The sequence below is a fragment of the Pseudophryne corroboree genome, chromosome 9, assembly GCF_028390025.1.
Source record: "Pseudophryne corroboree isolate aPseCor3 chromosome 9, aPseCor3.hap2, whole genome shotgun sequence".
In the NCBI taxonomy this organism is placed as follows: Eukaryota; Metazoa; Chordata; class Amphibia; order Anura; family Myobatrachidae; genus Pseudophryne; species Pseudophryne corroboree.
The window spans coordinates 472,857,339-472,872,832 of NC_086452.1; the positions used below are offsets into that span (position 1 = coordinate 472,857,339).

General features: G+C 47.1%; 1 protein-coding gene across 1 annotated transcript in view; it reads left to right on the top strand.

The window, feature by feature from the left end:
* Window positions 1–15,494, top strand: part of LOC134958873 (dedicator of cytokinesis protein 3-like) — a 326,200-nt gene that overhangs the window by 22,935 nt on the left and 287,771 nt on the right. The window lies entirely within an intron of this gene.

A 15,494-nucleotide genomic window follows, 5' to 3' on the forward strand; every position in this document is an offset into this window, starting at 1 on the left:
AAACAAACAAGGGAACTTTTTTGTTTTGTAGGGAATTATTCAGGGCAGTTGCTACTGTACAATTATTGTAATATTAAATATGTTCTGGAGACACTACTACCTGCAACGTAACGGGCCCTGAACTGTAATACAGGTGCTGGACAGTGTAATGTAGGTGTAGTGTATAATATTGGTGCAGGACAGTGTAATGTAGGTGTAGTGTATAATATTGGTGTAGGACGGTGTAATATAGGTGTAGTGTATAATATTGGTGCTGGACAGTGTAATGTAGGTGTAGTGTATAATATTGGTGCAGGACAGTGTAATGTAGGTGTAGTGTATAATATTGGGGCAGGACGGTGTAATGTAGGTGTAGTGTATAGTATTGGTGCAGGACAGTGTAATGTAGGTGTAGTGTATAATATTGGTGCAGGGCGGTGTAATGTAGGTGTAGTGTATAATATTGGTGCAGGACGGTGTAATGTAGGTGTAGTGTATAATATTGGTGCAGGACAGTGTAATGTAGGTGTAGTGTATAATATTGGTGCAGGACAGTGTAGTGTGTAATATTGGTGCAGGACGGTGTAATGTAGGTGTAGTGTATAATATTGGTGCAGGACAGTGTATTGTAGGTGTAGTGTATAGTATTGGTGCAGGACGGTGTAATGTAGGTGCAGTGTATAGTATTGGTGCAGGACAGTGTAATGTAGGTGTAGTGTATAATATTGGTGCAGGACAGTGTAATGTAGGTGTAGTGTATAGTATTGGATGCAGGACAGTGTAATTTAGGTGTAGTGTATAATATTGGTGCAGGACGGTGTAATGTAGGTGTAGTGTATAGTATTGGTGCAGGACGGTGTAATGTAGGTGTAGTGTATAATATTGGATGCAGGACGGTGTAATGTAGGTGTAGTGTATAATATTGGTGCAGGACAGTGTACTGTAGGTGTAGTGTATAATATTGGTGCAGGACGGTGTAATGTAGGTGTAGTGTATAATATTGGTGCAGGACGGTGTAATGTAGGTGTAGTGTATAATATTGGTGCAGGACAGTCTAATGTAGGTGTAGTGTATAATATTGGATGCAGGACGGTGTAATGTATGTGTAGTGTATAATATTGATGCAGGACGGTGTAATGTAGGTGTAGTGTATAATATTGGTGCAGGACGGTGTAATGTAGGTGTAGTGTATAATATTGGTGCAGGACGGTGTAATGTAGGTGTAGTGTATAATATTGGTGCAGGACGGTGTAATGTAGGTGTAGTGTATAATATTGGTGCAGGACGGTGTAATGTAGGTGTAGTGTATAATATTGGTGCAGGACAGTGTAATGTAGGTGTAGTGTATAATATTGGGGCAGGACGGTGTAATGTAGGTGTAGTGTATAATATTGGTGCAGGACGGTGTAATGTAGGTGTAGTGTATAATATTGGTGCAGGACGGTGTAATGTTGGTGTAGTGTATAATATTGGTGCAGGACGGTGTAATGTAGGTGTAGTGTATAATATTGGTGCAGGACGGTGTAATGTAGGTGTAGTGTATAATATTGGTGCAGGACGGTGTAATGTAGGTGTAGAGTATAATATTGGTGCAGGACAGTGTAATGTAGGTGTAGTGTATAGTATTGGTGCAGGACAGTGTAATGTAGGTGTAGTGTATAATATTGGTGCAGGACAGTGTAATGTAGGTGTAGTGTATAATATTGGTGCAGGACGGTGTAATGTAGGTGTAGTGTATAATATTGGTGCAGGACGGTGTAATGTAGGTGTAGTGTATAATATTGGTGCAGGACGGTGTAATGTAGGAGTAGTGTATAATATTGGTGCAGGACAGTGTAATGTAGGTGTAGTGTATAATATTGGTGCAGGACGGTGTAATGTAGGTGTAGTGTATAATATTGGTGCAGGACGGTGTAATGTAGGTGTAGTGTATAATATTGGTGCAGGACGGTGTAATGTAGGTGTAGAGTATAATATTGGTGCAGGACAGTGTAATGTAGGTGTAGTGTATAGTATTGGTGCAGGACAGTGTAATGTAGGTGTAGTGTATAATATTGGTGCAGGACAGTGTAATGTAGGTGTAGTGTATAATATTGGTGCAGGACAGTGTAATGTAGGTGTAGTGTATAATATTGGTGCAGGACAGTGTAATGTAGGTGTAGTTATAATATTGGTGCAGGACAGTGTAATGTAGGTGTAGTGTATAATATTGGATGCAGGACAGTGTAATGTAGGTGTAGTGTATAGTATTGGTGCAGGACGGTGTAATGTAGGTGTAGTGTATAATATTGGTGCAGGACGGTGTAATGTAGGTGTAGTGTATAATATTGGTGCAGGACAGTGTAATGTTGTGACGCACTGGGTGATATTATGTTCTTTCCTATTACATTAAAAAGAAATGTGCATTATAAGAAAGAAAACATGAGGGAGGAGTTTAATATCCCGACGGATCTATTCAATTATTTTGCTGATGGGCGCGAGTCACTTATTGCGCGTGTTGTACCCATATGCACCATGTAAGGTAATGGGCGCGCACCCTTTGTATACTTTGGCTCTCTACCTCAGGATGGGGTGTGAGCAGATATAATGGGCGCCTATGGCACTTACGCCTGATCTGCAAAACAATTGAATTGATGGGCATTTCAGAAAACCATTGATTAGAACAACACAGCTCAGTACAAGAAGTCAGGTGAAGCCATTTCCCTTGAACTCCCCCAGAGCCCAGATATCTGTGCTGGAGATTTTGTCTATGTACGATTCTGACTGAGTGACAATTTTGATTATTCTTTGTACTAGATAGTCCAGATTTACTTACCTGCACAGTCTATCTAGCCTTACGATACCGACCCCACAAGAGCGCGTATCAGGATCGAATCTGTATCGCAAGCTGCCTAGCACCATGAGATATGCACTAACTTTCCTTAAGATTTTGACTATATACTCTGACTCCCCCCCCCCCCCCCCTCCCCAATTAATGGCTATGGGGAGGAGTAATGTATGGAAGGTGTGGTCACATGGTTCAGGACACATGACCACATTACTAATAGGCCCTACACACTGGGCGATATCACTCAAAGATAAGAGATCCCGTTCATATCTTTGAGTGTGGAGGCACCAGCTATGAACAATGCGCGGCCCCGCGCTCGTTCATCGCTGGTGCCCCGTCGGGTGTGCATGCAGGCCAATATGGACGATCTCATCCATATTTGCCTGCACTTCTATGGAGCCGGGTGATGGGGGGAGTGAAGAAACTTCACTCCCCCCGTCACAACCCCCCCCCCGCCGCCGGGTCGCCCGACGGCCGTATCCGCCTTCGGGCAGCTCGGCGGGGGATCGGTCAATGTGTGGGGCCCATAAGGCAGAAGAGTGCTTCTCTCCATATTAAAAAAGGTTCTTAATTCAGTTTTGTATTTAACAGATTGTTAATTTTTTAAGTACTCTTTATGTTGAAGAGCGATCACATCCTGCAGCACTTTACAGAGGACTATAAAAGTGCTACAGATGGGCTGTATGAATTATAAATGAGCATACAAATAGCAGCCTTGATAATCCGGCGTTAAGCAAACAGGGATGCAGCAGAGAAGCTGCTGATACGGCCTGTGAGAGTCTCGAGTCCCGGGATATTATCCTCTGCGGTCACCAGCCTGGCTCCTGGAAAGCTGACCGCTCCCCGTAATTCAGTGACCTCCTAAGCCTACAGTTATCTGCTTCCACCCATCTCCTGATGACACTGTGGAAATGAGGGAGATTATAACTCAGATCTGGGGTCTCAAGAGCTTGATCCATATTGGCCTCTGCTTGTGCACTTGTGTGGGGAGCCGCAAAGTTATTCATCTCTGGAAATGTTACCCCTAGAGACAGTGTACCCCCCTCCCTTCTGTCTTTCATGCTGGACCTGTCAGATGACTTAATGTTCTGCACACAATACAAGCTGACATTACTGGAAATGTTTTTATCCTCCCTGTAGTCAAAAATAGAACATTTTATACAGCTTGAAATGACCAGCATACAGTACAGTTCCAATAACCAGGACATTATACAGCATGTAATGACCAGCATACAATACAGTTCCAATAACCAGGACATTATACAGCATGTAATGACCAGCATACAATACAGTTCCAATAACCAGGACATTATACAGCATGTAATGACCAGCATACAATACAGTTCCAATAACCAGGACATTATACAGCATGTAATGACCAGCATACAATACAGTTCCAATAACCAGGACATTATACAGCATGTAATGACCAGCATACAATACAGTTCCAATAACCAGGACGTTATACAGCATGTAATGACCAGCATACAGTACAGTTCCAATAACCAGGACATTATACAGCATGAAATGATCAGCATACAGTACAGTTCCAATAACCAGGACATTATACAGCTTGAAATGACCAGCATACAGTACAGTTCCAATAACCAGGACGTTATACAGCATGTAATGATCAGCATACAGTACAGTTCCAATAACCAGGATGTTATACAGCATGTAATGACCAGCATACAGTACAGTTCCAATAACCAGGATGTTATACAGCATGTAATGACCAGCATACAATACAGTTCCAATAACTAGGATGTTATACAGCATGTAATGACCAGCATACAGTACAGTTCCAATAACCAGGATGTTATACAGCATGTAATGACCAGCATACAATACAGTTCCAATAACCAGGATGTTATACAGCATGTAATGACCAGCATACAGTACAGTTCCAATAACCAGGATGTTATACAGCATGTAATGACCAGCATACAATACCGTTCCAATAACTAGGATGTTATACAGCATGTAATGACCAGCATAGAGTACAGTTCCAATAACCAGGACATTATACAGCATGTAATGACCAGCATACAATACAGTTCCAATAACCAGGACGTTATACAGCATGAAATGACCAGCATACAGTACAGTTCCAATAACCAGGATGTTATACAGCATGTAATGACCAGCATACAGTACCGTTCCAATAACCAGGACGTTATACAGCATGAAATGACCAGCATACAGTACAGTTCCAATAACCAGGATGTTATACAGCATGTAATGACCAGCATACAGTACAGTTCCAATAACCAGGACGTTATACAGCATGTAATGACCAGCATACAATACAGTTCCAATAACTAGGATGTTATACAGCATGTAATGACCAGCATACAGTACAGTTCCAATAACCAGGATGTTATACAGCATGAAATGATCAGCATACAGTACAGTTCCAATAACCAGGATGTTATACAGCATGTAATGACCAGCATACAGTACAGTTCCAATAACTAGGATGTTATACAGCATGTAATGACCAGCATACAGTACAGTTCCAATAACCAGGACATTATACAGCATGTAATGACCAGCATACAATACAGTTCCAATAACCAGGACGTTATACAGCATGAAATGACCAGCATACAGTACAGTTCCAATAACCAGGATGTTATACAGCATGTAATGACCAGCATACAGTACCGTTCCAATAACCAGGACGTTATACAGCATGAAATGACCAGCATACAGTACAGTTCCAATAACCAGGATGTTATACAGCATGTAATGACCAGCATACAGTACAGTTCCAATAACCAGGACGTTATACAGCATGTAATGACCAGCATACAGTACAGTTCCAATAACCAGGACGTTATACAGCATGTAATGACCAGCATACAGTACAGTTCCAATAACCAGGATGTTATACAGCATGTAATGACCAGCATACAGTACAGTTCCAATAACCAGGACGTTATACAGCATGTAATGACCAGCATACAATACAGTTCCAATAACCAGGACGTTATACAGCATGAAATGACCAGCATACAGTACAGTTCCAATAACCAGGATGTTATACAGCATGTAATGACCAGCATACAATACAGTTCCAATAACCAGGATGTTATACAGCATGTAATGACCAGCATACAGTACAGTTCCAATAACCATGATGTTATACAGCATGTAATGACCAGCATACAATACAGTTCCAATAATCAGGCTGTTATACAGCATGTAATGACCAGCATACAGTACAGTTCCAATAACCAGGATGTTATACAGCATGTAATGACCAGCATACAGTACAGTTCCAATAACCAGGACGTTATACAGCATGAAATGACCAGCATACAGTACAGTTCCAATAACCAGGACGTTATACAGCATGTAATGACCAGCATACAGTACAGTTCCAATAACCAGGATGTTATACAGCATGTAATGACCAGCATACAGTACAGTTCCAATAACCAGGATGTTATACAGCATGTAATGACCAGCATACAGTACAGTTCCAATAACCAGGATGTTATACAGCATGTAATGACCAGCATACAATACAGTTCCAATAACCAGGATGTTATACAGCATGAAATGATCAGCATACAATACAGTTCCAATAACCAGGATGTTATACAGCATGTAATGACCAGCATACAATACAGTTCCAATAATCAGGCTGTTATACAGCATGTAATGACCAGCATACAGTACAGTTCCAATAACCAGGATGTTATACAGCATGTAATGACCAGCATACAGTACAGTTCCAATAACCAGGATGTTATACAGCATGTAATGACCAGCATACAGTACAGTTCCAATAACCAGGACGTTATACAGCATGTAATGACCAGCATACAGTACAGTTCCAATAACCAGGATGTTATACAGCATGAAATGATCAGCATACAGTACAGTTCCAATAACCAGGATGTTATACAGCATGTAATGACCAGCATACAATACAGTTCCAATAACCAGGATGTTATACAGCATGTAATGACAAGCATACAATACAGTTCCAATAACCAGGATGTTATACAGCATGTAATGACCAGCATACAATACAGTTCCAATAACCAGGATGTTATACAGCATGAAATGACCAGCATACAGTACAGTTCAAATAACCAGGACGTTATACAGCATGAAATGACCAGCATACAATACAGTTCCAATAACCAGGACGTTATACAGCATGAAATGACCAGCATGCAATACAGTTCCAATAACCAGGACGTTATACAGCATGTAATGACCAGCATACAGTACAGTTCCAATAACCAGGATGTTATACAGCATGTAATGACCAGCATACAATACAGTTCCAATAACCAGGATGTTATACAGCATTTAATGACCAGCATACAGTACAGTTCCAATAACCAGGACATTATACAGCATGTAATGACCAGCATACAATACAGTTCCAATAACCAGGATGTTATACAGCATGTAATGACCAGCATACAATACAGTTCCAATAATCAGGCTGTTATACAGCTTGGTGACTGCTATATTATACAGCACATGTCACTGTGTTTTTATACAGCCATTGCGTTATAAGTGCTGTGTAGCATCTCACGGGCAGTGATGGAAAGCGTGGCGCAGGACAGAGAGAGGCCGTGACGGCATGTTCAGGTCAGGTTTTAGAATTTTGACAGGGCGTTGTTGTACTCGTTGAGGCCTTTTGTGGGCGGGTAACTTGATTCTGGACGATATGGAGAGAACATTGTGCGTCTGTTAACTGCTGACAGTGTCAAAAAGACAATATGACCATATAGATATTCTCATGTTGACATAATATACTATGACATACAAACCAGCTGACCAGCTTAATGTACAAAGCCAGTGTCCGCTGTATTATTCAGCCCCACTGTCCGTTATATTGTACAATGGCCAGCACTGGGAAGTGCTACAATGCTGTCTCGCTGCATAATGCAGCTACAGTTACACAAATCTATTTCTCTGCGATATGTGAATACCCCTAGCGCAGGTCACTACTAGCGATTGGTGCCCCGCAGGTGATGTGCCCCAATGTGACCTGGTTCTGGGCCCCACCACCATGGTGTAAGGGCGCACCTATATCACAGAGACCTATAGCCGGGCCAGTATAACGCTGGCTTCTCCCTGTAATCTGTGTCCATACTGTGAGCTGCGCAGCCAGGACTCGGAGACGACGAGGAATTGGACTACATCCGTACACACACCTGCATGATGGTGCTGATGTTGGCACACACTGGCCGTTCATGCTTGGCAGGTGAGCTGGTTTGGATGAAGCAGAAGCCGCTTATTTGTACCTCGTGGCTCTTGCTGACGTGAGACGCAGCGCAGAATACATGTCCACCACTAGATCATTCTGTAATCAGTGAGATTATTCATATGGGAGAAATGAGAAGGTGTGTTGCTTTTCTGGTGAGATCACAGCGCCAGGCACTAGGGGTGAGGCTGTACCGCGGCTGAGGGTGACCGGCGTGTGATGGATGTCCCTTTCCGCATGCTGAGAGGGAGCTAATATTAGAGGCTGCTCCACTTACACAGTGTGACAGGAAGTATCCGGTCACATTCAGTGGTCCCCAGGCCCCCGAGCAGCACACTCATCTTCCCAGGAGAGGCTCCGGATCCTGACATTGCACTCTGGTTGTACAGTGCTCTTGGTGGATACGGTACCTGGCGTCCTGACATAGGACACAGAGCGTAACCTACACACCGTACACCCTTGTCATTGGCCTTTGTCTCCCAGGATCAGAGGCGTATAGACTGGTGCTATGCAGCATGCATGCAGACACGCCACCTTACGCAGAATACATACGTGTACAATGTGATTTCATGTACTGTGCAGCACACCTGCAGACACGCCTCCTTACGCAGAATACATACGTGTACAATGTGATTTCATGTACTGTGCAGCACACCTGCAGACACGCCACCTTACGCAGAATACATACGTGTACAATGTGATTTCATGTACTGTGCAGCACACCTGCAGACACGCCACCTTACGCAGAATACATACGTGTACAATGTGATTTCATGTACTGTGCAGCACACCTGCAGACACGCCACCTTACGCAGAATACATACGTGTACAATGTCATTTCATGTACTGTGCAGCACACCTGCAGACACGCCACCTTACGCAGAATACATACGTGTACAATGTGATTTCATGTACTGTGCAGCACACCTGCAGACACGCCACCTTACGCAGAATACATACGTGTACAATGTGATTTCATGTACTGTGCAGCACACCTGCAGACACGCCACCTTACGCAGAATACATACGTGTACAATGTCATTTCATGTACTGTGCAGCACACCTGCAGACACGCCACCTTACGCAGAATACATACGTGTACAATGTGATTTCATGTACTGTGCAGCACACCTGCAGACACGCCTCCTTACGCAGAATACATACGTGTACAATGTGATTTCATGTACTGTGCAGCACACCTGCAGACACGCCTCCTTACGCAGAATACATACGTGTACAATGTGATTTCATGTACTGTGCAGCACACCTGCAGACACACCACCTTACGCAGAATACATACGTGTACAATGTGATTTCATGTACTGTGCAGCACACCTGCAGACACGCCACCTTACGCAGAATACATACGTGTACAATGTGATTTCATGTACTGTGCAGCACACCTGCAGACACGCCACCTTACGCAGAATACATACGTGTACAATGTGATTTCATGTACTGTGCAGCACACCTGCAGACACGCCACCTTACGCAGAATACATACGTGTACAATGTGATTTCATGTACTGTGCAGCACACCTGCAGACACGCCACCTTACGCAGAATACATACGTGTACAATGTAATTTCATGTACTGTGCAGCACACCTGCAGACACGCCACCTTACGCAGAATACATACGTGTACAATGTGATTTCATGTACTGTGCAGCACACCTGCAGACACTCCACCTTACGCAGAATACATACGTGTACAATGTGATTTCATGTACTGTGCAGCACACCTGCAGACACGCCACCTTACGCAGAATACATACGTGTACAATGTGATTTCATGTACTGTGCCGCACACCTGCAGACACGCCACCTTACGCAGAATACATACGTGTACAATGTGATTTCATGTACTGTGCAGCACACCTGCAGACACGCCACCTTACGCAGAATACATGTGATTTCATGTACTGTGCAGCACACCTGCAGACACACCACCTTACGCAGAATACATACGTGTACAATGTGATTTCATGTACTGTGCAGCACACCTGCAGACACGCCACCTTGCGCAGAATACATACGTGTACAATGTGATTTCATGTACTGTGCAGCTGTCCATCCCTTTTACAGACACAGTATGTGTTATAAGTGACAAATACGATTACTCTGATTAGCGTAACATATACATAAGAGGGTTACTGTGATTGGCGTAACATATACATAAGAGGGTTACTCTGATTGGCGTAACATATACATAAGAGGGTTACTGCGAATGGGGTAACATATACAAAAGAGGGTTACTGCAATTGGGGTAACATACATAAGAGGGTTACTGCGATTGGGGTAACATACACATAAGAGGGTTACTGCGATTGGGGTAACATACACATAAGAGGGTTACTGCGATTGGGGTAACATACACATAAGAGGGTGTAATTGGGGTAACATATACATAAGAGGGTTACTGCGATTGGGGTAACATACACATAAGAGGGTTACTGCGAATGGGGTAACATATACATAAGAGGGTTACTGCAATTGGGGTAACATACATAAGAGGGTTACTGCGATTGGGGTAACATACACATAAGAGGGTTACTGCGATTGGGGTAACATACACATAAGAGGGTTACTGCGATTGGGGTAACATACACATAAGAGGGTTACTGCGATTGGGGTAACATACACATAAGAGGGTGTGATTGGGGTAACATATACATAAGAGGGTTACTGCGATTGGGGTAACATACACATAAGAGGGTTACTGCGATTGGGGTAACATACACATAAGAGGGTTACTGCGATTGGGGTAACATACACATAAGAGGGTGCGATTGGGGTAACATACATAAGAGGGTTACTGCGATTGGGGTAACATACACATAAGAGGGTTACTGCGATTGGGGTAACATACACATAAGAGGGTTACTGCGATTGGGGTAACATACACATAAGAGGGTTACTGCGATTGGGGTAACATACACATAAGAGGGTTACTGCGATTGGGGTAACATACATAAGAGGGTTACTGCGATTGGGGTAACATACACATAAGAGGGTTACTGCGATTGGGGTAACATACACATAAGAAGGTTACTGCGATTGGGGTAACATACATAAGAGGGTTACTGCGATTGGGGTAACATACACATAAGAGGGTTACTGCGATTGGGGTAACATACACATAAGAGGGTTACTGCGATTGGGGTAACATACATAAGAGGGTTACTGCGATTGGGGTAACAAACACATAAGAGGGTTACTGCGATTGGGGTAACATACACATAAGAGGGTTACTGCGATTGGGGTAACATACACATAAGAGGGTTACTGCGATTGGGGTAACATACACATAAGAGGGTTACTGCGATTGGGGTAACATACACATAAGAGGGTTACTGCGATTGGGGTAACATACACATAAGAGGGTTACTGCGATTGGGGTAACATATACATAAGAGGGTTACTGCGATTGGGGTAACATACACATAAGAGGGTTACTGCGATTGGGGTAACATATACATAAGAGGGTTACTGCGATTGGGGTAACATACACATAAGAGGGTTACTGCGATTGGGGTAACATATACATAAGAGGGAACCTGCGATTGGGGTAACATATACATAAGAGGGTTACTGCGATTGGGGTAACATACACATAAGAGGGTTACTGCGATTGGGGTAACATACACATAAGAGGGTTACTGCGATTGGGGTAACATACACATAAGAGGGTTACTGCGATTGGGGTAACATACACATAAGAGGGTTACTGCGAATGGGGTAACATATACATAAGAGGGTTACTGCGAATGGGGTAACATACACATAAGAGGGTTACTGCGATTGGGGTAACATTCACTGTGATTGGGGTAATGATTCACCCTCCATTAGATGTACCATTGATTTCTATGGTATTATGGCCAAAAGATATAATACCCCAGTGGAGATGCTTCTTTCTCGTTCATACTTCGGCCCATGTGGCAGCATTTTATACAGATGCTGCTATTGTGCAGCCATGAGACCAGCTCTGCCTTCATTATATTATTACTAGTTACCAGCCCGTCAGCATGACGGAACAACACAACAGTAACGTCAGCGCCGGCCGGCTCTGTGCACCCCAACGGAGCAACACTTGAATTGCTGCATCGGGCGCCATCTAGTGGCTGCTGGTGAGCAAAACACTTGAATTACCCCCATAGAGGCGAGGGGCAGCGTTCGCCATTTATTATATAGTATTGTACTGGACTGTATGGAACCATGTTAAACTGACAGGGACACAACATGGAGCTGACCTCGGACATGGAGTGTTGGCAAATGTGCAGGGGATTTCCCCACAATCCTAATAATGAAGTGTTCCCAACAGCTGACACTCACTGAGGGTTATTTAGTCATTTGCAAATCAACGTTAACACCGTACCAACCAATCAGACGGTTGTTTTCATTGTGTAATCTGCATTAGACTGATAAAAGGCCATTACTGATGCTGCTGCTGTGCACTATACACAGACATGCAGGGCTGCCATCAGAATCTGGGGGGCCCAGTACAAATTCAACATGCAGGGCTCCCCAGGCAGAGGCACACATGAGGCCTTGGAAAGAGGCACACATGGGAAGGCGGGTAGAGGCCCACTTGGGAAGTCGGGCAGAGGCACACTTGGGAAGGCGGGCAGATGCACACTTGGGAAGGTGGGCAGAGGCACACATGGGGAGGCGGGCAACTTGGGAAGGCAAACAGAGGCACACTTGGGAAGGTGGGCAGAGGCACACATGGGGAGGCGGGCAACTTGGGAAGGCAAACAGAGGCACACTTGGGAAGGTGGGCAGAGGCACACATGGGAAGGCGGGCAGAAGCACACATGGGGAGGCGGGCAACTTGGGAAGGCGGGCAGAGGCACACTTGGGAAGGCGGGTAGAGGCACACTTGGGAAGGCGGGCAGAGGCACACTTGGGAAGGCGGGTAGAGGCACACATGGGAAGGCGGGCAGAGGCACACATGGGAAGGCGGGCAGAGGCACACTTGGGAAGGCGGGCAGAGGCACACTTGGGAAGGCAGGCAGAGGCACACTTGGGAAGGCGGGCAGAGGCACACATGGGAAAGCGGGCAGAGGCACACTTGGGAAGGCAGGCAGTGGCACACATGGGAAAGCAGGCAGAGGCACACTTGGGAAGGCGGGCAGAGGCACACATGGGAAAGCGGACAGAGGCACACTTGGGAAGGCAGGCAGTGGCACACATGATAAAGCGGGCAGAGGCACACTTGGGAAGGAAGGCAGAGGCACACATGGGAAAGCGGGCAGAGGCACACTTGGGAAGGCAGGCAGTGGCACACATGGGAAAGCGGGCAGAGGCACACTTGGGAAAGCGGGCAGAGGCACACTTGGGAAGGCGGACAGAGGCACACATGGGAAAGCGGGCAGAGGCACACTTGGGAAGGCAGGCAGTGGCACACATGGGAAAGCGGGCAGAGGCACACTTGGGAAGGCGGGCAGAGGCACACATGGGAAAGCGGGCAGAGGCACACTTGGGAAGGCGGGCAGAGGCACACATGGGAAAGCGGGCAGAGGCACACTTGGGAAGGCAGGCAGTGGCACACATGGGAAAGCGGGCAGAGGCACACTTGGGAAGGCGGGCAGAGGCACACATGGGAAAGCGGGCAGAGGCACACTTGGGAAGGCGGGCAGTGGCACACATGGGAAAGCGGGCAGAGGCACACTTGGGAAGGCGGGCAGAGGCACACATGGGAAAGCGGGCAGAGGCACACTTGGGAAGGCAGGCAGTGGCACACATGGGAAAGCGGGCAGAGGCACACTTGGGAAGGCGGGTAGAGGCACACTTGGGAAGTCGGGCAGAGGCACACTTGGGAAGGCGGGCAGATGCACACTTGGGAAGGTGGGCAGAGGCACACATGGGGAGGCGGGCAACTTGGGAAGGCAGGCAGAGGCACACTTGGGAAGGTGGGCAGAGGCACACATGGGGAGGCGGGCAACTTGGGAAGGCAGGCAGAGGCACACTTGGGAAGGTGGGCAGAGGCACACATGGGAAGGCGGGCAGAAGCACACATGGGGAGGCGGGCAACTTGGGAAGGCGGGCAGAGGCACACTTGGGAAGGCGGGCAGAGGCACACTTGGGAAGGCGGGTAGAGGCACACATGGGAAGGCGGGCAGAGGCACACATGGGAAGGCGGGCAGAGGCACACTTGGGAAGGCGGGCAGAGGCACACTTGGGAAGGCGGGCAGAGGCACACTTGGGAAGGCGGGCAGAGGCACACTTGGGAAGGCAGGCAGTGGCACACATGGGAAAGCAGGCAGAGGCACACTTGGGAAGGCGGGCAGAGGCACACATGGGAAAGCGGACAGAGGCACACTTGGGAAGGCAGGCAGTGGCACACATGATAAAGCGGGCAGAGGCACACTTGGGAAGGAGGGCAGAGGCACACATGGGAAAGCGGGCAGAGGCACACTTGGGAAGGCAGGCAGTGGCACACATGGGAAAGCGGGCAGAGGAACACTTGGGAAGGCGGGCAGAGGCACACATGGGAAAGCGGGCAGAGGCACACTTGGGAAGGCAGGCAGTGGCACACATGGGAAAGCGGGCAGAGGCACACTTGGGAAGGCGGGCAGAGGCACACATGGGAAAGCGGGCAGGAGCACACTTGGGAAGGCGGGCAGAGGCACACATGGGAAAGCGGGCAGAGGCACACTTGGGAAGGCAGGCAGTGGCACACATGGGAAAGCGGGCAGAGGCACACTTGGGAAGGCGGGCAGAGGCACACATGGGAAAGCGGGCAGAGGCACACTTGGGAAGGCAGGCAGTGGCACACATGGGAAAGCGGGCAGAGGCACACTTGGGAAGGCGGGCAGAGGCACACATGGGAAAGCGGGCAGAGGCACACTTGGGAAGGCAGGCAGTGGCACACATGGGAAAGCAGGCAGAGGCACACTTGGGAAGGCAGGCAGTGGCACACATGGGAAAGCGGGCAGAGGCACACTTGGGAAGGCGGGCAGAGGCACACATGGGAAAGCGGGCAGAGGCACACTTGGGAAGGCAGGCAGTGGCACACATGGGAAAGCGGGCAGAGGCACACTTGGGAAGGCGGGCAGAGGCACACATGGGAAAGCGGGCAGAGGCACACTTGGGAAGGCAGGCAGTGGCACACATGGGAAAGCGGGCAGAGGCACACTTGGGAAGGCGGGTAGAGGCACACTTGGGAAGTCGGGCAGAGGCACACATGGGAAGGCGGGCAGATGCACACTTGGGAAGGTGGGCAGAGGCACACATGGGGAGGCGGGCAACTTGGGAAGGCAGGCAGAGGCACACTTGGGAAGGTGGGCAGAGGCACACATGGGGAGGCGGGCAACTTGGGAAGGCAGGCAGAGGCACACTTGGGAAGGTGGGCAGAGGCACACATGGGGAGGCGGGCAACTTGGGAAGGCAGGCAGAGGCACACTTGGGAAGGTGGGCAGAGGCACAAATGGGGAGGCGGGCAACTTGGG